A 23,714-nucleotide genomic window follows, 5' to 3' on the forward strand; every position below is an offset into this window, starting at 1 on the left:
TCATTTATCACCAAATAACGTATATTGAATGCAGAGATTTGACTTGAAAGTAATTATTTAACTTTAGTCATTCCGCCTATGAAATTTATTAAGTATCGACCACGGAAGTTCTGTCATTGAGCCGTGATTTTTGCTCGGAAAATCAATGGTCCGAATTATGACATTTATAATGTAAGTTCGTGACCTAGGTACCTATTTAAGATTTCTTGAAAATATTATTAGCGTGATTCGAGTTTTGTTATTCTTCTTCTTCTTCTTATCAGCCCACTGACGTCCACTGCTGGACATAGGCCTCCCCCAAGCCTCACCACAAAGACCGGTCCTGCGCTGCCTACATCCAGAGGATCCCCGCGATCCTCAATTGATCATTAGTCCGTCTTGTGGGAGACCTACCCACGGTACGTCTTCTGGTACGCGGTTGCCACTCAAGAACTTTCTCGCCTTTGTTATTCTACATGTGTCAATATCTACTTCAAACTCAACCGGTGCTAAGAGATTACCAGAGCCCATTTTTTTCTAAAATACCACGGAGCTACAATGCAATACCACATATCTGAAGAGCGGTATTCGTCAAATGACCATAGACATTTGCTCTACCATAACCACGCATAGTCTGTTCTACAAACTTTACCTAAACTGATCGCGAAACACCATGCTTTCCGATTGAAATGAAACTCAACAAAAATGGGCATTGTCAATGTTGGTATCTTTTTTTTTATGATTGATTTTTTATGATTGATTACTGGTGGCCCGGAGGCCTTTCCAGTTTCACCAGGACGAGCAAAGGCTCAGCCAGGAGGGGTGGGGTTTGCTAACAGCTGCCCGAGCGCCTCTGAAGGAGACCTAACAACTCAAGAGCAACTGCTTCGCGAATGAATCTACTATCGGATCGGTGATGATATCTACAGACCTCAGATATACCACAGATTGAATGCCCCTCATTCAAATCTCTCTAAGACAAATGAACGAAAACTTGATACGCAATTTTCCGACGACTTCATCGCGACTTCTTAACATGAAACTTTCACTCGCACATTACGTACATAAAACGAGATTAGACACATAAATACGGGGTGGTGCGGAGGTAGCACAGGTGCCGTCCCGAATTAAAACATGAACAAAAGACGTCGCACAATGAACTAAGAATGAAAGGCGTAAGGTACGAGCCTTTCGGATCCCTCCTGTAATGAAATCCCACCGTATTGTGTACGAAATATACCTGAAACGCACATGTTATATGAGGAACTTGTAATTTATTCATGTATACGTTTATTTAGAAATTTGCCTTAACGTATTTTTCCGTCTTGATTAATCTTGTTGTAGGACGAATACGTGCGTCTTGCATTGTTAAACGACGTGTATCTCGTTTGCAAGTAAGTTTTACATTTATTTAGGTGATTTTGACTTCACTACATATTGAACAATTGCTTCTTTTTTTTCCTACCTATGCTGATAGCCTTGAAAGGCTATTTCAGCCTATCCTTAACCGGGACTGTTGCTAACGCTGGCCCTAGCAAGAGCAGTGCTTCGCAGAATCTACCACCGGATCGGAAACGCCCACTGAGAAGATCCGTCGAGAAACTCAGTGGGCTGTGTCTATAGGTTAATTCACTCGTCGAAACCTTCGTCACAAGCGACGGCATCGACGAGGACGGTGACTAGTGCTTGTGGTACCTAAAAGCACCGTTAATGAATCGGAAGGCAACGTGTTTAGGGCGACGTCGACTGTTTACCATTCACTCTACAGGATCGGGTATGTAATTCCCGGCGGCAACGACAAAAGGGTTTTCATTTCGTGCCGCCTTTTCAAAGTGACGCAATGATGCCAACTGTAGATACTAATTGCTTCTAGGTTCTCGTGGCCTTTTTATGGGGGTATGGTTGGGACTTCGGGAAGATTCCCACTACCAGGGCTTGTTCTCTCAGCCTTCACTTCAGGGCTGATGATTTTGCTGGTTAGTTTTTTAATGATGGAATGGTGATGTTAAGATGAAGAAAATGATGTTTGGTGAATAATACGATGTATAATGAAATGATTAGCTGATGGAGGTGTGCAATAAACTTAAGGGGCTGGGCTACCCTTACGTGGTGAGTCCGTCTCCCGCTACAGGCCTTGGAAGTCCTGCTCTTCGGTCTTCCCCCGCAGCCGATGCTCCCGTCTCGGCAATATTATTTAATTTCATTCGTTTCGGGAATTCATATTATCGGGTATAAGTCGTATTGTGAGACCGTACCGAAATGTACCATTGTTTTAACAATTTAGTCGCACAATCATATGTTCCGGTTTGAACGGTGAGGCAGCCATTATTTGCTACAACTGAAACATCAATCACTCAACACCAGTTGGATTGCGGCCTGCGTTTACATATAAAAACATTGCTTTTAGACGCTAAAACGTACCACTGATGGTTTCTATTGGCGCGAACACTAAAAGCACCCTATCACTAGTAAGTTTGTAAATCACGAATATCTCATGGATTCATTCAAGAATCCTATATCTGGATTTCAATACCGACACGATCGCATCGCTAGATACATGCATACCGATTATCTCACTTATTAGATCACGGACGCTTTACACTGGCTTCGCTATTTACCTGATTTTTTTTTACCCTGAATCTTTAGTAATAAACCTTTGTATAACAGATTCATATTAAATTTTCGCACAAAGGTAGCTGTCTACTATGGTAAATACGACAGTGTGTTTTAATTAGTTCGCTAATTTTTGTACCAACTGACCTAAAAATCGGCTAGTCGTTTTTAAACAAGGGAGAGTGACAGAGGCAACTCTTTATCCCGGGGAAATGTGTCTCGTTGCTTCTGAATTACGAATTTAACGCGAAATAAAACAAGGCACACCCAGTTACGTTTTAATGCGTAATTTACGGAACTTTTGAATTAGCCTTTCATCCCACGCTCGTCAACATGAATGAACTCATAATACACATCCAAAACGAATTATCTAAAACATTAGAGTTACGAAATTCGCGAAATAAACAAAGCCACAGGTGCCGAGGTACGAAATTAAATACAAACTGCGTATAAGAGGACTGGCCTCACATAAATAATTCAGCCTTTAATTTGGCCTTACACATAAAGTCGCCAAGGATAAGATTCACTGGAAACACAAAATTTCGTGTTTAATTTTGTAGGCAGCGGCCTCGCTCTGTCCCTGGCATTGCTGAAGTCCATGGGCGACGATAGTCACTCATCATCAGGTGGGCCGTATACACATCTGCCTACAAGGGCAATAAAAAGAAAATTGTTGACAGTGTGGCCCAAAAAATTATTTAAAGAATATTCGATATGGTCAGGTTGAAGTTGAGCAACTTAATTGATCTAATTTTCGAAAAATAATAGGCACTCCAATAATTAAAAACGTACAAAATCTAGTTAACAACTGATATTGATAGAGCGCATTGTAAGCCCGTACCAGTCTGTACCACTACTCTGGTTTTTAACACGCTTTTACTAGTTTCATACGATGTTAGTAAATACGAATGTAACGGAAATTTTGAACATAAATTTGACACCTTCCTTTCATCGTGGCCTAAGGGATAAGACGTCCGGTGCATTCGTGTTGAGCGATGCACCGGTGTTCGAATCCCGCAGGCGGGTACCAATTTTTCTAATGAAATACGTACTCAACAAATGTTCACGATTGACTTCCACGGTGAAGGAATAACATCGTGTAATAAAAATGAAACCCACAAAATTATAATTTGCGTAATTACTGGTGGTAGGACCTCTTGTGAGTCCGCGCGAGTAGGTACCACCGCCCTGCCTATTTCTGCCGTGAAGCAGTAATGCGTTTCGGTTTGAAGGGTGGGGCAGCCGTTGTAACTATACTGAGACCTTAGAACTTATATCTCAAGGTGGGTGGCGCATTTACGTCGTGGATGTCTATGGGTTCCAGTAACCACTTAACATCAGGTGGGCTGTGAGCTCGTCCGCCTACCTAAGCAATAAAAAAAAAAAAAAAAAAACCTACCGAACCTTGGATTAACTCAAAATTTAGCATGCTTATCAGAACCAATAACAGTTTCATATTTTACGCAGTTAGACCCGTTATCGTTATTAGGATAATCGGATTAGCGATTTTTTGTTCGGGCTAACTCACAATTTAAATAGCTCTTTCACAATATTAAAAAACCTAATTGAATCACTGTAACAATTAATAGCTTATTATTCATACATATTATGTTGATGTTTATTTATAACACCATATTTAAAAAAACGTTAATAGAACTAAAGAATACGCTTGTATTGATAGTCCAAGAAAAAATATATTTTAATAATGACAAATAATAATAAATATTTAAAACTATCGACATCACGCCGCACCCCACGCTTTTTTTTTTCAATAAAATATTTTCTATTTATTAGTTACATTTTCTATTAAAGCGTGTTATTTTAAACTATCATATTATAATATATTCTGTTGTAAAGCAGCTGTGAATCTCAGTTTGACGCATCTATAGAAAAATAAAATTTTTAATAGACGTCTACTCTTATGCAAAATAAAACTTGCTATTGGTATTACTTACCACAAGTACTGCATAATACAATTAAAAAAAAATGTTATTTTTAATTCAAACATGCAGAAATTAAACCTTACAACTTGTATGTTTGTTCCCTCCATACATTCTATATCACAGCATAAGCCTTCACAATTTAGACGGTTTATTACGTCTTCACAATAGGGTAGCACTAAAACGTTTTGACGTCCACTGTAGTATCAATAATTAATAAAATCCAGGTCTCCCGGGCTTGCTTGAACACTTAAGCAAACAATACTACGCTTATACTTAAGTTACAGCAACCGTACAATATTGTTGTAGTAAATATTTATGAAGAAATAACAGAAAGTTAATTTTGACGGTAATTCAGCCATATTCTAATATATGAATTAAAAAAAAAAAAAAAAATTTAAATAATTTTACGATTTTCCGAATGTTGAAAATAGTACATAACAATTGTGGACAAGAAGACCTATCTATCATTTAAGGGGTGATTTTTTTATTAATAATAATTAACGGCAACTTCATGCGTCAACCTGATATATTCTACCATCCGCCAAAACCTTACTGTAATTACTAAAATGGCTTGACAAATATAAATAGACAAACATGAAATATACATCGTAAACGCATGAACGAATTGCTAATTTCCCATCCATTAGCTTCGTCTTACTTCAAAAGAAAATAACTTTGGAACATACGTATGCCATCAAAAAGTTTCACAATTATCCTAATTGCTACGAACGTGCGTCAGATGTCGTCTTCCCGCAATAAATTATTATCACAAAGTTATAATACACGAAATTGTGATTAATTTGGTTTGAATACATTTAAGGAATGTTTGGGACTAAGCTTGATGGGTTTTTTTTTATTCTCGTTGATAAGCAAATGAAACCTGCATCACATTACATTTACATTACATTGCATTACATTACATAACATTACATTACATTACATTACATTACATTACATTACATTACATCACATTACATCACATCACATCACATTACATTACCTTACATCACATTACATCACATTACATCACATTACATCACATTACATCACATTACATTACATCACATCACATCACATCACATCACATTACATCACATCACATTACATCACATTAAGCGGTTAGCCTATAAAGCCCACACCGTCGTCTTAAGACACGGGGTTGACCAAAACCTTAATTGCATTCCAATAATGATGAGCACGACCACTCTGCCAAGACTGCAAACGACTGAGAAGAAGAAAAGTATCTTCAGAACATCTATTTTCTGGTAGTATCTCCAAAAGCCCCCGCGGATAGATACCAACTTGCCTCTTTCTGCCGCAAAGCGATCTTGCATTTCGGTGATCTCAACCCCCTCAAGCGACCGCTTCTTCCTATCCAGCGTTCAGGGTAAGATTATCCCTACATATTTTCCTATCTAATCAACTATGTAATTCAAAATATCTTAATTAATATTTTAGTACCAACTAGATTGGAAATCCGCAACTGTGGATTGAGCAATCCTGTCCATTTCAATCACCATAATATCGCTATCATAAATAAGAATTTGAGCTAGGTAGGTGGTAGCTGGTAGGACTGTAGCCACTGTAATTAAAATAAAATGCAATCGGTATCGGTGGTATTTTTGGGACAGTAACGGCATCATATTCATTTAAAAAAAGTAGGCAGCGGCTTGGGTCTGCCTCTGGCATTGCTAACGTCCATGGGCGATGGTAAGTATTCACCATCAGATTGGCCATATAATATGCTCATCTACCTAAAAAGTCAACAAAAAAAATTTAAAAATCTATACGCGCAATAATCATTTAAATCTTGGGTCATAGTCCCTTTTTCGATCTTAGCCATTAAAAACAGTAGCATTTGCTCACGACTTTAGGGTAGTTTTACATAATGTTAAGAAAATGGAAGCTAATTTTGTATTCCATATAAATATACCCTAAAATATACCCAAATATACCAATAAACCCTTTGTTTACTCGAGTTAATGCGTAGGGATATACATAAATTGTCAAACACGAGTCATTCACCCTCAGAAGTGTTGTGGCTTGAAGGGTATTGAACTTTTATTAAAAAATCTGTTTGGATGCTCTTTTTAAGAGAGAACCATTCAAATTATAAAACTCTATGTTTCATTTTCAAATGTATATTTTCAAACGATTCGAATTTGTCTGAGCTTTTGTTGGCGTAAATATGGATGACGTGTCTCTGACCTGATGTTAGGTGGTAGGTAGAAAAAAAAACCTTAATAACATTAAAATTAGATCTTTATATTATAATTTAGATACAATTTACTAGATATTAAATTAAAAACGAATGCAACGCTCTACTTACAATTATGTATTATATGTTTCCAAAGATCTATAAAATATGACGTAACACTACAATTATTATATATAATACCTACTTATAACGTTTATTTCAACTTTAATGTCATTAAATCAAGCATGTTATCTACCGGTTGATATATCCACTATAGCTATGTAGCTCATTTTGTGTAATTCATATATATGAAACAAATTTTATGTAACAATTTTAATGATAAAAGCGCATTAAAATAAATTAAAGGGAGTACAAGATAAATAAATAAATAATCGGGAACATATCACGCACAGTCAACCGACCCCTAATTATAATAATAATAATAAACATTTATTCCAAACATAAATTAGGTATGAAAAATAAAAACAGAAATAAGAAAAATAACGAGGCTCGGAAAGTGTTACCGGCTCAGCAATGCCTAACAGTAACAAAACAATCGGTACTGCGGCGCTGAAATTAGATACATAAAAACGCCCAGACAAAAAGCAAACAAATTTACTTGTTCATCACACGACTAACTATACTGAGACCTTAGAACTTTTATCTCAAGGTGGGTGGCGCATTTACGTTGTTACCGTCTATGGCCTCCAGTAACCACTCATCACCAGGTGGACTGTGAGCTCGTTCACCCATCTAAACAATTAAAAAAAACACGAATATTTGCGCGATGTGGGAATCGAACCCACGACCCTCAGCGCGCCAGTCAGAACCGCTAACTATTGCACCACCGAGTCAGCCAGTCAATTAAGTCAAGTCAGCCAAATAATAGCACACACATTCCTAGATTATTTTCTGAAGCGTTTAGAATTCATTATTTTTACGAGATCTTGTAGTCAAAGTCACATAAGGTTCCGGAAAAAAGTTACTTACTTTACTTCTTCGATTCGTCGATAAAGCAAACCTATATTCGTTCCTAATATTTATATTATACAAAACTCTCAGGAATTCGTTAATAGATTTTCTCACTTAAGTTAAATTCTTAACTTAGCCCGCGAGTACCTAGTCTTAACAAATTAATATATTTAAAATAGTTAGCGATGTCACAATGAACATATTTAAAGGAAAATGAGGATAATTAATAATTCCACTTTTGAGGTCCACGTATAAAAGACAGCTTACGATGTATTTGGTTGGCAGCGGCTTGGCTCTGCCCCTGGCATTGCTGAAGTCCATGGGCGACGGTAACCACTCACTATCAAGTGGGCCGCATGCTCGTCTGCCTACAAGGGCAATAAAAAAAAAAGTATCAGTACTCTTAATTAAAAATATTCCAGGTCAAAACTTAAATCGATATTGAAGAGGCATTCTTTTCAAGTGTCATTTAACACTATGCTGATCAAAATGTCGTATAATCGATATACACTTTACCATACTTATCAAATAAAAGACGAAGCTATATCGACGACACGATCTGGTAGAAGTTTCGAGGATATTCCGAGATGATAAGAATCTTCGACTTGAGGTCGAGGAGAATTCGAGGTACCTTCTGAGAAACGGGTTCGAAATTCAAAGCTGTTGATAACCCAGTAAGTGAGCTACTGAAACTAAATTAAACGCTATCAAAGCGTCAGCTAATATTGTCCGAGTCTGAGGATGCGCTCGCGCTAATATTTACCCGGATCACTCGAGTGTTGTCACAGTAACTTAGTTTGACACTAACTTAAGTAGCTTGAGCTGTTTAATAAGAAAAGAAAATAGTTGTAACGGACTTGATTAATTTAAAATTTAGGACGCAAAAATTAAATTATGCACTTAATTCTTTTTTTTTGACAAACCTTCTACATTTTTGGCCCGAACTAAAAGTTTCTCCTGCGTTATGGATACTTTGTACCCTAAAAACCAAACGTGAAAAATTATAAACCAAAATTGCAGCGTGGCATGTGCTGTTCTTTATTGCATTAAATAGGCAGATCGAACTAATAATTCGCATTACGTTTAGTGAAAAAATTCTATATCACAAAAATAACGCTAGATAATATTATGAGGAAGAATTTTCAATACTATTTCAATACGGCTATTCATTACAAACTGAAATTAAAAAATACTTCACTGTAGATTTTGGTAATAACATGCCCCTACAAGCCTGCAACCGAGTAAAACTAGTGTAGAATTAAATTAAGAAAATTGTACAGCAGTAATATTACAATTACAATAATATTACATTAATTTGAAGTCGTCGTGGCCTAAAAGATAAGACGTCCGCTGCATTTGTATCTAGCGATGCACCGGTGTTCGAATCCATATAACTAATATTTTTTCTAATGAAATACGTACTTAACAAATTTTCACGATTGACTTCTACGTTGAAGTAATAACATCGTGTAATAAAAATCAAACGCGCAAAATTATAATTTGCGTAATTACGGGTGGTAGTATATCTTGTGAGTCCGCACGGGTAGGTACCACCACCCTGCCTATTTTTGCCGTGAAGCAGTAATGCGTTTCGGTTTGAAGGGTGGGGCAACCGTTGAAACTATACTGAGACCTTAGAACTTATATCTAAAGGTGGGCGGCGGCATTTACGTTGTAGATGTGTATGAGCTCCAGTAACCACTTAACGCCAGGTAAACGGTGAGCTCATCCACTAACCTAAGCAATATAAAAAAATGCGCCAAATGGACATGCATAGGCCATACTCTCATAGGAGTGCTCAGATACATCCAGAGGTAAGCCCTGAAGTGAACTACCCGGAGCAAGCGAAAAGTAAGTAAGCATAGCCTGTCTCAAGCATACCTGGCGACTCACTGTGGCAGCGAAGATGAAGACAATCGGTCTAACCTGGTTAGAAGTACTATTGAAATCTTCTACCCATCTGGGAGCCTGGGACCTTAAGCAAGCATAATGTTACGCCGGTAAAAATAACGCCATCTATCGCCGAATAGCCGAAACGAATATCAAAGGTACTAGTAATGTCAAGAACGCTCGAGAAGTACAACGCCATCTATTGTCAGATAGCGGAAACACACATCGAAGCTACTCGACTTGCCCAGAATGTTCTCGATAAATCTGAATCTGACTTTAAAAGCGTTGCAGCAATGGCACGGAGTAAGATAGTAATCGAAGCGAAACAGCGAACGGATAACCTGAAGCGAAGCAGAAGAAGTGAATGAAGAATTTTAACGTGTTCTCTGAGTGTTATAAGTGTTAATTCAGTGTTAATTTGCACTTCGGTAACATTACCCCAGCCCGTAACATTAATTACTGCTGCCGATATGAAGAGTAAAAGCGTAGGAATCGCGTTTACGTATACCCTGACCGACCTGTTTGAGTTTTTAAAAGTTATAGCCTGAAAATTATAATCGGAAGCTTTAATAGACAATTTTCAATTCAGTATTCAGAAGGGTTAGGCGACAAGGAGTTCCGGCCACGGGTTCAGGTTGAATACTTGTTTACACGCGCCCTTTCCGAGAACATGTCGATGACGTGATTCTGAATATAAAGGAGAGTAATTAATAGGGCACTAGTCTTTGAGATTGTATGGATAAGATTGTAAGTCGTATTGAGGCCAGGAATCGATCAAGAATTATTTTTAAGTACGTATTTAGATTTTGTACGATAGAGGACAACTTGTGTGGTAAAAATAAACATAGAAAATTTACCGATTGTTCCCTGAATCTAGTAGACCTTATGGTCTAATCTGATTTGGTTTCCTGGTCACTCTTTAATCTTTTTCTTTCTTACCTAAGCTGATGGTCTTGAGAGAACATTTCAGCGTAACCTTAACTAGTAGGTGAACTCACGGGACTCAAACCTGACAACGTTGCTAACACTAACCCTAGGAAGAGCTGTGCTCCGCAGAATCTACCACCGGATCGGAAACGCGACCCACTGAGAAAATCCAGCGAGAAACTCAGTGGGCTGCGTCTGTGGGTTAGTTTACTCACCGTGCCCTTCGTCGCAAGCAACGGGTTCGACAAGAACGATGACCGGTGCTTGGGGTACCTAAAATCACCGTTAGTGGATCGGCTGGATCCGAAATGACGTGGTAATTTTATGAAATAGGTATGATATACCCAGTTGTGCGGAGGTATGATATACGCAGTGTCGTGCATTCGAGCTTACGACCCCCAAGGTGGTGAGTGATTGTCGTCGCTCCGCAAACCTTGTTTGCAGAAAGTCATGTCACAATGCTCAGGAAACATTGATATCTCTGGACAGAAAATATCTCTGGAAACTTACTGTGGAACGCAGTGGTTCTAGGTAGTATGGCTGAACTCAGCTCCGGTGTCAGGCGATACTATGGTAAAAACAAGATCTCAAACAACTCCTTAGACTGATTCCCATAGACCCTACGATTTCATCATCATCATCATCATCATAATTAGCCCCCAGTCGTTCACTGCTGGAGGCCTCCACACCGCTGAGCCTGGTCTTTGGCTCTTCTCATCCACTTCTTTCCGGCCACCGTTGGGAGGTCATCGCACCACCTAGCCAGGGTGCGTCCCACATTACGTTTTTCGCTGCGCGTTCTCCACTCAGAAACCCGTCTGCTACAGCGATCGTTAGTTCTACGGCATATATGGCCAGCCCACTGCCACTTCAACTTGCTGACTCTTTGACGGTTTATCAATATATTATTATATTATTTTATCAAATTGCCTAGTGACAAACGGTTTTGTTTGTGTTTCATTCATTTGAAGATTGGCACAGTAAAATACATATATTTTGACACATTAGCTTTATGGCAGCAGCAGTTTAGGAAATCACACAGTAAATGTAATTAAGTAATTTCCATAAACTGCGATGGCCTCCATCTTACCTGCTCCAACCCAACAAAACACTCAATTCTGAAACGTATTCACATTTATATCGATAATTCTCGCAACAAAGAAATATACCCAATTGGTATTCGTTACTGGCTCGTTCGCTAAGGCTCTCATTATCCGCTTCTTATGTCGTTCATTCGTCCATGAGAAAATTTGTTCCCGTGATTACATAAGTGCCGCAATGCATTATTCATGCGAGCCAGTTACGATGGATCCTCCCTCCGCAGACTTGGTTCTGGTCCTTGACGAAAATATGTTCATTAATATTTTTGTTGCTGAATCAATTCTCGACATTGAAGGCGAAAGTCAGATTTCCACGTTGTTTTTTTCCCCTACCTATTCACTGGTAGCCTAAGGGGTTATTCCAGCTTCGCGCGGACGGGTACGTGAGCTCACGGGTTTGACCTGAGAAAATTTGTCAACACAAGCCCTAGCATGAGCAGTAAGTACTTCGTAGAATCTACCACCACTGAAAAGATCCGGCGAGAAACTCAGTGGATTGTGTCTGTGGGTTAGTTCACTCGTCAAACTCTTCATTGTAATTGATGAGCTCGATGAGGATGGTGACTAGTGCTTGAGGAGCCAAAACACATCGAGAGTTGATCAGGGGATCCGGTAAAACAGTAAGTTCTCTACTTTACTAGTTTATCTCAAACGATGTAAACTCTGAAATGAATACGTTGATTTCCGATAACCAATTTATATTATTTTGCTTTTAGTCTCCTCGATTCATTTAAATAACAACTGTTAAAGTTCCCTTTCAAAGCGACAAATTGCCGAAATAAAACAAAGCTTTTCTTCTTTTCAGATCTGAAAAAGCAACGCCGAAGCTTACAGCACGAAAGTGAGTAAATACTTTAAGTTATTCTAAGTTGAGTTCCTACGAACTTCCGCAAGCGACGAACTATCGGTGAACATTTAAGCTTTAGAGTTTACCTCGTTGTGTTTAAGTTTACTCAAGTTTTGAGTGCGCTAGCAAAATTGAATTCATAAATAACTTAAAACAAAACAAAATCCTATTTTAATATTTAAATTGGCATAATGTGTAAAAATTAAGATAAATAATGTTAGCTAAACTATTTAAGACTGATAGTAATAAATATTAAGAATGTCTTATTGAGCACTTAATTTTTTGAATAAAAAAAAAATACAAACACTCATTAAGAAAAAAAAATTATCCCTTTTAAGAGTTCCACTCTTCTCACGGACTCTTTTTTGATTTTGAAATTCAGGAAAATCTTTTGCACTGTGCTCTTTCAATTACTGCCTCAAATATTTAAATCCGACCGGCTTCAGGTGAGAATAAAATCACCGAACGATGAATTTCGTAATAATACCTTTTAATTTGAATATGAAAATGTCTTTTTTCGTTAGATTAGAACGCTTGCGTACGTTTTATCGTACGATTATTGGTGAGAAATAGAAATTACTTGTATAATTTTTTAGTTACAAAATATCATCCAAATAAGGAACGAAATAACGAAATAATTATAGTCGAACTTCGACTACTGTGGGACTACTAGTTAAATAATAATAATAATAAAAACCGTTGTAATAAAAAAGAATTCTGGTCATTAAAAGTAATTTTTTGTCGTTACAGTTCAGTTTTTTAAAGTTGTTCACAATAAAGTATTGCGTCTCTTTTTTTTGCCTACATAATCTGATAGCCTTGAGAGGCTATTTTAGCTTCTCCTTGACATGTAGGTGAGCTCAGGGGGCTCAAATCGGAGTGTTGTTAACCCTGGCCCTGGCAAGAGCAGTGCTTCGCAGAATCTACCACCGAATCAGAAACGCGACCCACTGAGAAAATCCGGCGAGAGCCTCAGTGGGCTATGTCTATGAGTTAATTTACTCGTCGAGCCCTTCATCGCAAGCGACGGGTTCGGCGATGACGGTGACCGCAAAGCTGCGCCCAACGTGGGACCCGAACCCTGCGTCTCCTACGATAGCTTTGTCGTACGATATTTCACGGATCGTATGATACCCGTGCTAGCCGGTCAAAATCTATTTGCACGACAAAAGATCCGGATTACAGCGGCGTCGGGTTTTTAAATATCTATGTTTCTGAGCCTTCGATTACACGGTCCAATTTCTTTCAAACACGACATTTTTCAATTAATATTCAATTTAGATTCGAATATTTACAGCCTCAAATAGAAAGAATGACGCATACATAAAAGGAATTCGGAATATTAAAATGGTTTTATTACAAATTTCACGATCTCATCTTACTTATTCATCAAAAAAATCGTTAATAGTAAAACATAGATTTCTTATAACATTTTATTTCTTTATAGAAGAAACTCAGTACCTTTGCAATATCATACTAGTGATATCGCGTACTATAAAAGACAGATACAGCAATCCTGACTACTTCTGCTGCAAAGTATTCATCCATATTAAAAGTTCCACCGAAGCCTCAAGATGAACGGAGGATTTCACTTGGTGATGTCCATGGGCACTGATTTCAACTTGTAATTAAAAAAGCCATTTAGACAAGACATTTTTTTTTTTGCTTATGTTGGTGGACGAACTCACGGCCCACCTGGTGTTAAGTGGTTACCAGAGCCCATAGACATCTACAAGTTATAAGACAAGACATATATAAGTTCTAAGGTCTCAGTATAGTTACAACGGCTGCCCCACCCTTCAAACCGAAACGCATTACTGCTTCACGGTAGAAATAGGCAGGGTGGTGGTACCTACCCGCACGGACTCACAAGAGCTCCTACCACCAGTAATAAATAAAGATACAAGAAATGAAAATATAACAATAAAACTCAGTCGTGTTTTAACGAACTTTCGATTAACCAATAACAAACTTTGCAAACCCAACGGCTCCAAGCTTGGAATATCTTCCATTTTATAAGTGCTGGTAAAATAAGTACGGGGCAAGAATTAGTATTGCCAGTGTACAAATATCAGACCGGGCAACAAATTAACGCCGTCGCCCCAGACATGTCTTGTCGGATCCCTTGGATCCAGTTTCGGTGTTTTTAGGCTCTTCAAGCACCGGTCACTGTCCTCATTGATCTCGTCAATTGTGAAAATTTCAATAAGCGAACCATAGACACAGCCCACTGAGTTTCACGCCAGATGTTCTCAGTGGGTCGCGATTCCGATCAGCTTGTAGATTCTGCCAAGCACTGCTCTTGCAAGGGCAGAAAATAATATTACCAAACTCTTTCAGTGACATCGCCTACCAGAAACAGTGAGACCAAAATAGCTCCTCAAGGCTAATGGCAATTAGGTAGTCAGAAAACAGACATCTTTATTGATACGATCAAATGTTTTAATTAGTTTTAAAAACAATTATGCATTCGTCCGCAACAAGACAATTTGTATAATAATTGAAAGATCGGAAAATCCGAGTGGTTTACGATCTAACGGCGCTAGGAAATTCCAGGAAATACCTGATTCCAAACATATTTACAACGTAAGATTTAGTAATTTTTCATTAGGAAAACCTAGTCAGTGTGGTAAGCCTCAAACAAATGTATGGTACAAATCAAAATTTACGCCTTCGAAAACAAACTTAAACATTGCTGCTATAAAACCCTTAATCATAATTTTACAAATTCAACACGTCGAAAATAAGCACTATATTTGCGTGCACAATAATTTTTCGTTACGTGTTTACGGCATAATATGTTTGCCTTGCGGCGGGATGTTGATCAACATGTTACACCGTAGCATTTACTAGAAACTAATTATTTTTTCTATTAAAGCAACTTATTGTTTTTTTATATCACTACATATATATCTACTTTGTGGTTGTAAACGATGCCATTGAAAATTGTGAGGCAGTAAATAATATTTTTTCCTTAACTTTTTTTATTTTTTGTTTTTCTACGATACTCTATTTGCTGTGTAAATTTTCATATAGACATTTTATTCTTTGTCGACTACCGCGCATGTTTGTGCAATTTTACCCTACGTTTTGCACACAATCGTGCTGGCCCTCCGACATTATTGTTTTATTATAACTATTTAAGTAATCTATGTATCTCAGACTCAGACCGCCACAATACTATTACGGTAAACGAACAATAAAAATGTTATAATACATATTATTATATATTTGATTTTGAATTTATTGAACATTTGAACTTATACCACCATTCTTTCATCGGCCGTGCTAATTTAGAGAATCTTAGATGTCTACAATTCTATTATTTCTATTTATTTGATTATTTCTCTTTGATGTATTTAATTCATATGGCGATAAAACTATACTATTGCACATTTTCTTACAAAGAAGATAACATGCGCTTTATTTTGTCAATTTTATTCGGAGGATGTAAAGCATAAATTACACGCAATTTTATAAATAACTACTTCTAAGTTTCCCGTTCATAGTTTTTTTTTAACGCTCAGAATGTATAGTTAATCATGTCTACAACTTATTAGAATATACAATATATACTGGGATTACAGTCGCAATTTAAAGCAACCGAAGCAAATAGTGCTACAGGTTATTTAATAATATTCCGTATAGTTCAGACTATACAGTAGCAATGAACAAATTTATTAATTACACAACGCGTGTTATGAAATTACGCTTCTGTATAAATGCGGCCACCGAAGCGAGTCAGACAGACGACGTCACAGGAAGCTTGGCGGAAGCGGGCGCGCACGTTTCCGTTGCGCCCTCCAGCAAACTTGATCATCGCTTCAGTATCGGGAAGCGAATACCATTAACGACTGCAAATAAGCCAATCACGAAAGTGTGAATGATTGCTCTGAAAATTGGTAAATTGAACCGTGTTGATTAATTCATTGGTGTAGTGTATATACTTATTTGAAGTGAACGCCTTTTGGCCGGCAAGGCGCATGGCTTTTATATTTCTTTATTACATTTAAACATATTTATATAAATATTTTCTGTATAATAATTAAAGAACGGACGGTTATCGTGGTATAGACATGTAATGCGTAGAGAGGAGATGAATGTGACTAGGAGATGTATGGAAATGGTAGTGCCACGTAGAGAGGGAAGAGGTCGACCGAAGAAGACATGGATGGAGTGTGTGAATGACAATATGAGAGAGAGAGGACTGAGTGTTGAGCTGACGGCTAATAGAAGAGAATGGAAGAAAAAAATGGCTGTGTCGACCTCACCTAGTGGAATAAGATGGAGAAAAATAAGGAGAAGAATACACTACTATTACTGAGCGATAAGAGGAGCACATAGACATCAAGAAATTAAATTAAAAAGACTGTTGCAGATTCACAATTATAATCCAGGAGGAATCGAGGTTTAGAACGAGTGTGCGCGTTAGCAATTGCGAGCATACAGATGCGAATTTGAAATATGTTACGAATGAAGACTAGCGTTCGCACCGTCTTTGTAAAATATGTCATTCCAATAAAGTAGTAACACACAGTACATCATCTATGCGTTACTCTCTATCGCACTAGTAATAAAGACGAAATTAAAACATAAATGTTTTATTATTTATGTCCGTGACTCTCGAAGCATCGGTTTTCGCAAGTTCAAACAAGTGTTCGTTTTTTTTTTGTACTAATAACTTGTGGGAAATTAAATAACAATATAGCTACAAATCGTCTTATGAAACAACTTACAACTTCACGTCATTGCTGATTCTCCGGATCCATTAACGGTGCTTTTAGATACCTCAAGCACCGGTCACCGTCCTCCCCGAACCCGTCGCTTGCGACAAAGGGCTCGACGGGTAAATTAACCCATATACATAGCCCACTGAGTTTCTCGCCGGATCTTCTCAGTGAATCGCGTTTTCGATCCGGTGATAGATACTGCGAAGCACTGCTCTTGCTAGGACCAGTGTTAGAAACACTCCCGGCTTGAGCCCCGAGAGGTCTCCTACACGCCCGGTTACGCTGACATAGCCTCTCAAGGTAGGTGTCTAAGGTCTGAAGGCTAGCAGCTTAGGAAGGAAAAAAAAATACGAGTAAAACAAGCATCTTATCCTTTAGGCCACGACGGTAGCTGTGATCTCGCCTATAAGTCGAATGCATAGTGCTATTATTGCGCCTATAGGTAGGAAAAAAAGAAGAAAACAAATTGCTTTCGTGCTTATCCAGTCAAAGAGAAAACAGAACGTCGTACAGTCAAAACTCAAACGAAATTTCCTAAGCGCGATATTCATATTCACAGGCGCACTTAATAACTTAGTTCTGTGCACGTGGTATGAGTAAATGACATCGCGTGGCATCGACCGGACCCCCAACGGACGGATACGCGATGCACCCGAAATAGACATCCACATTTAACCGGCATTAGAACGAAGAGCTTTATTAGTGTTCTGAGTCATTTGCTGGAATTTCGAGGATGTGCCGGCCGGATCTATTTGAGGACTTTTTGCTTTTACGCTCGTTAGAGATCGGGAGGGGTTTTTCGTTTAAATACGTCGAATGTTTTTAATTAAATGACATCATTAACTTCTTATATAATGTATAATGAAATTAGGCTTAGTGACATAAGTTGTTCTGTTGGTATCTGCATATTAAGCATTGTTTTTTGTTTGTATTATCCTATCATGTTATACTATCGCACCACTCGACGCAACTTCATATCTATTACGGGGTGTAAAAAAAAACGTTCCCAAACCCTTATAGGTAATAAACGTAAAAACATTGTTCATTAGCAAAGCTAAGCATAAACTAAGCATAAGCACTCGTACATTATTCGTAATGCCGTAATGTAGCTGAGGTATCTGGCATTTGATCGAGGCTGCGATCGCTTGCATCTCTTGACTTCTGAACACTAAAAGGGAAGGTCTTCCACCTTGTGGCCGAAATCACTCGGCAGACTAACGCGTCATGTCGAACGTTATTGTTCTTACTTATCTCAATGAAAACGCATTTGAAAATATCGTTAGCGCGATTCAGGCGTGTCATATATTTTCTATACTATTGTTACGCGCTGGGGTTCGGGATAAATAAAAATGTTCCACTAAAGTACAACTTAAAACTGTACTCAGAACACTCAAAGAATGCTTTAAAATTCTTAATTCACTTCTTCCGCTTCGCTTCAGGTGATCCGTTCGCTGTTTCGCTTCGAGTAGTTCCGATAACTAACTAACTGCGTGCCATCTCTGCAACGCTTTTATAGTTGATACGACATCCCTAGAATCGTCGAGAACATTCCTCGAGCTCTCTCGATTCCTCCAACAAGTCGAGTACCTTCGACGTGTGTTTCCGCTATCTGACAATAGATGGCGTTGTACTTCTAGAGCGTTCTAGGTGTTACTAGATCCTTCGATATTCGTTCGGCTATTCGGCGGTAGATGTCGTTACTCTTACCTGCGTAACACTATTATAGTTGCCACCGCCGCTATTTGAGAACATTACTATCGCTACACTAAAATGTCAAATGCTGAATGCCGGTATTTCCCATATATTTTAAGACTAACCTATTTTTTATTAACAAATCCTAGTTGACAAATGTGTAGTCGTACCATTAATTTTCGAGGCTATCTAATAAGTAGCTGCATTCTTTTTTCTCTACGAATCACGCCTGCACCCGATTTAATCGTTTAGAAAAACTTTCACCAAACTCACTTAGCGTTCGTGATCGAGATCGGCGACGAAAAAAGAAAAAAAATTAAAAGTTTACAAAAATTCCCGAGAAGATTTCACCATCGCGGCCGCCTGACGTTTCTGCAGTAAGCCATATGCCAACAGTCTTTCGGGGTTATTAAGTATCACCAAAAACATTGCTATTACGATTAATTATACATTAATTTTAGAGAATTTTAAATATTCATTTTGTTTTTAATTTAAGATTATTTTTATTATTGCTTAGATGGGTGGACGAGCTCACAGCCCACCTGGTGTTAAGTTGTTACTGGAGTCCATAGACATCTACAACGTAAATGCGCCACCCACCTTGAAATATAAGTTCTAAAGTCTCAAGTATAGTTACAACGGCTGCCCCACCCTTCAAACCGAAACGCATTACTGCTTCACGGCAGAAATAGGCAGGGGGTGTTACCTACCTGCGCGGACTCGCAAGAGGTCCTACCACCCGTAAGATCAACAAAACCAGAAAAAATATCGATTGATCTATTATATTTTTACTTGTTTACTATTTAAACTCATCCGCGGTGATGAATCTTATTATAAATTACCTAACGTAGATTAGGGAAGGAGACCGTATATATGAAAAAATTAAAACTGCAAAGACGTATCTATTACAATATTATGTTTTTAAATTATTGCTGATACTCATTATTATGTCTTAATCATCATCCAACCTTATCTCTAAGCTAATACGTAATAAGGGACTAAAAGTTTTCCGTTCTCTCGCCAATAATCCTTTTGTAACAAACCACCGTGACAGATGGATATTCTATTGTTGAAAATTTTTCCAATTTCACCATTTCCACTTCAATGAGATTTTTGCATTTTTTTTAGATATACCTAACTATTATACGTATTCATGCGGTAACTGAGAAGTCAAACGAAAAATACAATAAAAAATGAATTTTTGATCTTAAGAATCCTATACTTATTGATGTACATTTATGAACAATTTAATATACATACTTATAGATATAATCAAATTATACAATGTATTTGATTGTTAAATATTCTATTCGATATCTCAAAGTAGTTGTGAAATTTTCAAATGAAAACCTCATACTATCTCAAGTTGGGGAGTGGAATTTGTTTTATGATATCAATAGGCTCCTGTGATCATTTAGCACCGAACAAACCGGCTCACATATCAAGGCAATAAATAATTTTACGTTTTTTAACAGCCAAGGTATATTAGCTAGCGTATACCAAACTGTAACCCAAGATTGCTTAGCAACAGATTTTTTATTATTTATTGCTTAGATGGGTGGACGGCCCCACAGCCCACCTGGTGTTAAGTGGTTACTGGAGCCCATAGACATCTACAACGTAAACGCGCCACACACCTTGAGATATAAGTTCTAAGGTCTCAGTATAGTTACAACGGCTGCTCCACCCTTCAAACCGAAACGCATTACTGCTTCACGGCAGAAAGTAGGCAGGGCGGTGGTACCTACCCGCGCGGACCCACAAGTGGTCCTACCACCAGTAATTACGCAAATTATAATTTTGCGGGATTGATTTTTATGACACGATGTTATTCCTTCACAGTGGAAGTCAATCGTGAACATTTGTTAAGTACGTATTTCATTAGAAAAATTGGTACCTGTCTGGGATTCGAACACCGTTGCATCGCTTCAACACGAATGCACCGGACATCTTATCCTTTAGGCTACGACGACTTCAGAATAGAATTGATTGAATTGACTGAATTCAAAATAGAATTGATAGATTGAATAGAATTGACCTAGACAGTGCTTTACTTGTAACAGGACCTAAAGAGTTAGTGTTTAGGGTATAAGTTAGGAAGATGAGTTAGGTTATTTATTTTTGGGATGGATGACAGCACGGTGTATCCATTTCATCTGTTGAATAGCCGGATATCCTATCATCATTAAAGCTCTCTGACTTTAAGACTTTATAAACAAAAATTTTGAAGGTTACAAATTAAGGTACCATTTATTAGCGTCAAATAGTTGGAATGGGCACTTAGATTGCAAGCAGCTGAAGCTCTTTAGTTTGGTTAAGGCCACCAAAGATCATCGCTCAGACTGACGGGAAGACGACATAACTATTTCACAACGAACAAAAATTAAAATTAACCTAATGACTTCAATTCGCAGCATCGTATGATGAAATAAATTTAAACAGCCCTTATTCAATTCTGCCCCCTCTAAGAAATCAAGTTAATTTTTCACGTCTGCAAACCTTATTTTCAGTTGAAGCGAAAGTTGATTTTAATGTTATTTATTCAAGGAACAGCCGGCGGAATTATGCGAGGGTGAGCGAAGAGCGTGATGGAGAGATCGTCGCTCGCATTAGTACAGCGAATCAATTTCAAAGATCTCTTACTATGGGCGCAAAAGTCATTGGTTGCGAGAACTTTTGATTATAATTTTTTCTGTCTGCCAATCTGCCAGTAACCTCGAGACGCTGTACAGACCTTTCATTTGCTCGAGCTCAGCCTCAAACATCTGCCCTAGTAATAACATTATTTCGCTGAATCTGTTGGAACGAAATCGGGTTTTCTGATAAGATCCGACGAGAAACTCAGTGGGTTGAACTTTTGAAACACGTTGATTACTTCATGTGTTTATATACTTATTTTAGTATGAAATTAAACAAAACTTTTAAAGAAAGACTAAAAAGTAAAATTAGCTGATGTCACCTTAATCGAATACCGAAAGGTATAGGGTGTAATGTTTCGAATTCGAAAAATGCCTTTCCTTTTGCACCAGCAAATCATAGAGATCCAGGAGGCCAAACCTAGTTCCTAAGTGTTTCGGGTTTCCTCTGAACGGGCGCGGATGATTCCAGAAAATGCCGCGTAGGCTATCCTTCAGGTTCTTTTTGTTAAAACGGAGGCAGGTGAACGAACCCACCTACCTACTTATGGGAAGGTACCACCACCCAGCTTACTTCTGCCGCGTAGCAATCATGCGTTCTACTTTAATAGACCGTAGAGCGGTTATACAATTAAATCTACCTCCTTATCTCTCAATATGTGTGGTGGCATTGACTTCGTGATGTCTATAGCATCTAGTCTAAACCACATAACATTAAATAGGCAAAGTGTCGTTTCGTAGTCAAACGCTATTTTTTAAATACTTTTAATCTGCGTTCAAAAATGTTTGGGGTTTTTATTGTGCGCTCTGCTGACTACTTAAAACAGTGGCCATGACTACATCTGTGTGAAAAAAAATGCTTGCGTTCGGACAAAAGGTAAGGGAAAGTGGGAAGCCACGACTTATCATCGCAAATAATTTCCTATTACAGGCAAAGTCTAAGCCGCTTTTCCAATTTTCTAAAATAAACATTACTCGGGATCTTTCCGATATGACACAAGTTTCAATGTGAACTTACTTGAGTATTCGTACGTGGTTTTCTTTCATTTTTCCGCTAAAGTAATTTCCTTGAAGGTTTTCTCAAGTTAGACTGTAGTTATGGTTACTCGAAAAAAGTCGAAATGAACTTTGTGCTTTTGTATTTGTAAGTCGATAAATATTGTTCAGTTAATCTCAGGTTTAATTAAGTTATATATTTTTAATTAGGGGACGGGACTTTAACAAGAACTGACTACGATCACTGTGGAATTTATACTAATAATTTATACTACGTACAACGACCACAAAGGAAGAAGTACTCCTTTGTTATGAATGACGGAAATACTCATACGAGATCAAAACTAATGGGTTGTATTAATATACACAGGGCACAACACATTTATTTTGTTATTCTGGATCCATTTTATTTGGATGTTTCGAAATAAGAAACTATTGGCATTGACTTTCCAAAAAATATTTTCGTCACCAATTTTGGAATAAGCTATGGCATAGGTCCTATTTCAAACAAATTTTGAAAAGAATCCTCTACCGGTACCATTTCTAATCGAAGCTGTGCTTATATAAAAATAAGTTATACATATAGGGACTTGAAAAACTTAGAAAATAAATCAAGTACTATGATGATATATATATTATGGACTCTGGTAAACACGTAACCAACTAGTTTATATATACAAAAATATATACAAAAAATAAATTTATGATATATTTATATTTACATATAGGATCAGGGGGGGACATTATCTTGTTGAGCACCAAGTAAAACGAAAGCACTTTTTGATTCCTGATTTAATAAACAATATGATAACTTAATTGCCTAGCCTCAACCTGTCGTCTCTCTTTTTTTTCACTCTTTTTTTTAACACTTGGAGGATGTTATCAAGGTTCTCGATTGGAAAGGGTTGGGCATCAACAGCATACAGGCCATTCGTATTTAATTCGAGTCGTATTTAATTTTATGGTTAATACCTTGGAGGACCTTATGGGGAGATATACGACAAAGGGAAGATCTTCCACCGAGCGGGTGATGTTGCTTAGTAGACCGGCGGTCCGAATGTTGTTGTTCGGAACTTGTATATTATATAGGTGCACTAGTTCGTTTTTTTACTTCGCCCAGGCTGAGCAACCATCCCAATAATGACACTAGATAGATAGATAGACACACCTTTTAAAAACCACCTGGGTATCG

At 37.8% G+C, this 23,714-nt stretch overlaps 1 protein-coding gene across 2 annotated transcripts in view; it reads left to right on the forward strand.

Moving 5' to 3' along the window:
- The window catches only part of rols (zinc-RING finger and ankyrin repeat domain-containing protein rolling pebbles), a 300,626-nt gene that overhangs the window by 36,479 nt on the left and 240,433 nt on the right, over positions 1-23,714 (forward strand). For both annotated transcript variants that reach the window (XM_089737529.1, XM_089737530.1), the window contains exon 2: positions 12,427-12,462. The gene's annotated coding sequence lies outside the window, so the exon portion shown is untranslated. The remainder of the gene's footprint in view (positions 1-12,426; positions 12,463-23,714) is intronic.

Source organism: Bombyx mandarina, chromosome 23 (assembly GCF_030267445.1).
Source record: "Bombyx mandarina strain Sakado chromosome 23, ASM3026744v2".
Classification (NCBI taxonomy): domain Eukaryota; kingdom Metazoa; phylum Arthropoda; class Insecta; order Lepidoptera; family Bombycidae; genus Bombyx; species Bombyx mandarina.